Below are 3,046 nucleotides of genomic sequence, written 5' to 3' on the forward strand. Positions count from 1 at the left end.
AAACGACTCGACAGCACATAACAACAACAACAACAACTAGTCCTCCTTAAAACCCCCTACAAAAAGAAACTTTCCTTGTCTGCTCTCCTACCATTTTGACTTTCTTACACTTGATCACTTGGCTGCACTCCGACTACGCAATAAAGGCCTGTTGATTTATTGCGGCCAGCTTTTTTCTTTAAGAACTCTTTTTTCTGTCTAGTATATTGCATTGAATATGCAGATAGCTTTTGGTAGGATTATCATGCTCATGATGTTGAGTCTTCCTGTCTATGACTAGGGAATATTTTTTCATTTAGTGCAATCTCTTATTTCTTGCAGTAGTATTTTCTAGTTTTCCTTATAAAGATCTTTTATGTCTCTGTTGTTGCTGTTGTGTACCATCCAGTCAGAACCAACTCATAGCTGACCCTCCAGCAGGTTTTCAGAGGTAGTTATTTGCATTGGAAGAGATTACCCATCTTTCCTCTGGTGGCCCTTGGGATTGCAATGCAGCTTCTTCCAACTAGACCCTCAGAGCTTCCTTTATTTGTCTAGGTTTGTTCCTAAGTATTTTATCTTGTGGTTGGCTGCTATAAATGTTATTGCTTTTTTGATGTCTTTTCTGTGTTTTCTTTGTTTTTCTAGAGAATCCAACTGATCTTTGTATGTTGATCTTCTATCCTGCCAAGTTAGTCTACAAGTTCTACAGGTTTTTGTTGAGCCTCTGGGGTTTTCTGTGTACACTATATTGCCTGCATAATGGTGAGTTTCACCACCTCTCTGCCAATTTGGATGGCTCTTATTTTTTCTCTTGTCTTTTGGACCTAGCTAGAACTTCTAAAATAATATTGAATAAAGGTAGTGATATGATAGTAGGCATTCTTGCCTGGTTTCTGCTTGTAATGGGAATGCCTTTAGTCTCCATTGAGAATTATGTTGGCTCTTGGTTTTGTACATATACTTTTTACTATGTTGAGAGAATTCCCTTCTATTCCTATTTTACTGAATATTTTTTAATCAGAAAAGGGTGTTGAATTTTGTCAAAGGTCTTTTCTGTATCAAACAACAGGAATGTGAGTTTCTTATTCTTTATTTTATTAATTTGATTAATTACATTGTTTTTCTTCTGTTGACTCCTCCTTGCATTCCTCTTAGGAGTCCCACTGACACATGATGAATTTTTTTTTTAAATATATGCTGTTGGATTCTGTTGGCCAGAATTTTGTTAAAGGATACTTGCACCTTTGTTCATAAGAGGTATTGGTCTATAGTTTCCTTTTTTGGTGATGTCTTTGCCTGGTTTTGGTATTAAGGTTATGTTTGCTTCATAGAATAACTCTGGGAGTAGTTCTTCTTTTCCTATTTTTATAACTACTTTAGGTAGAACTGGTGATAGTTCATCTCTGAATGTTTGGTAGGATTTACCCACTAAGCTGTCTAGGCCAGGACTTCCTCGTGGAAAGTCTTTTAACAACCTTCTCAATGTCTTCTTTTGTGATGGGTCTGTTCAAGTGTTTCTCTTTTGTCTGTGTCAATTTGGATAGGGGGTAGGTTTCCAGGAATTTGTTCATATCCTCCACGTTTTCAAATTTGACAGAGTATAACTTTCCATGATATTCCATTATTATCAATTTCATTTCAGTTAGTTCTGTTGTGATGGCACCTTTGATTTCTTATTTAAAGTAGTTGTGTCTTTTCTTTTGTTAAGTTTGCCAATAATCTATTTTATTAACCCTCTGAAGAACCAGCTCCTGCTCTTGTTGATGGTTTCAATTGTTTTTCTGCTTTCTATCCCATTACTTCCAGCCCTTATCCTTATAACTTCCTTTCTTCTACCCCTCTGTGGGATTAGATTGTTGTTGTTCTTCTTTTTTCTGGAAGTGTTAAGTAGTTTATTTTGCTCCTTTCTTCTTTTTTAAATGTTTTCTTATTGCTAGGAAGTGACCCCTGAGGACGGCTTAGAGGTTTTGATATGTGGCTTTTTAAAATTTTTATTCATTTTGAGGAACTTAAAAAAAATTTCTTCTAAAGTCCATAGGGGAGCACTGATAGCATAGAGGTAAGGAATGGTGCTGTCAACCAAAAGGTATGTGTTCAAATCCCCACCAGCTGCTCCATGGGAGAAAGATGGGTGATGAACTTCTGTGCGGTTTACTGCCTCTGAAAACTTGCTGGTAGAACAGCTATGAGATGGTCCCAACTTGATGGTTCATTACAACTGCAAAACCCAATCAACAGCAAAACCTAATAGCACTCAAGCAAGGTGTTATTTAGCTTCCACATGGATGTTCTATTTTCCTTTATCCTCTTCTTGTTAATTTCTAGTTTTTTGGCATTGTTGTCTGAGAAAATGGCATTATTTCAGTGTTTTTAAATTTATTGAGGCTTTGATTTAATATGTGGTCAGTTCTGAAGAATGTACCTTATGCATTTGAAAAGAAAGTAAATTTCCTTTTCTTAGGGTGAATTACCATGAATATGTCTCTGAGATCAAGTTAGCTAATCATATTATTTAGTTCTTCTGAGTCTCTATTGAGTTTCTTTCAAGCTAACATATCCTTTGGTGAGAGTGGTGTGATGAAGTCTTCTCCTATTATTGTAATACTGTTTATTTCTTTCTTAAAGACTGTTAAGTATTTTGGCAGTCTATCATTTGGTATCACTTGGCCAACTGACTGGAAGAGATCTATGTTTGTTCCCATTCCAAAGAAGGGTGACTCAACAGAGTGTGGAAACTACAGAACAATATCATTGATTTCACATGCAAGCAAGATTCTACTGAAGATTATCCAAAAATGATGGAACAGCAGAGAACTGCCAGAAGTCCAGGCTGGGATTAGAAGGGGTCGTGGTACTAGGGATATTGTAGCTGATGTTAGATGGATCTTAGCTGAAAGCAGGGAATACCAGAAGTATGTATATATGTGTTTCATTGATTATGCAAAGGCATTTGACGCATGGATCATAACGAACTGTGGCTGACTCTGAGAAGAATGGGAATCCCAGAACATTTAATCGTGCTAATGCGAAACCTATACTTGGACCAAGAGGCAGTAGTCAGAAC

The sequence above is a fragment of the Elephantulus edwardii genome, unplaced genomic scaffold (genome assembly GCF_000299155.1).
Source record: "Elephantulus edwardii isolate Elephantulus edwardi_28Jun2011 unplaced genomic scaffold, EleEdw1.0 scaffold00104, whole genome shotgun sequence".
Taxonomy (NCBI): Eukaryota; Metazoa; Chordata; class Mammalia; order Macroscelidea; family Macroscelididae; genus Elephantulus; species Elephantulus edwardii.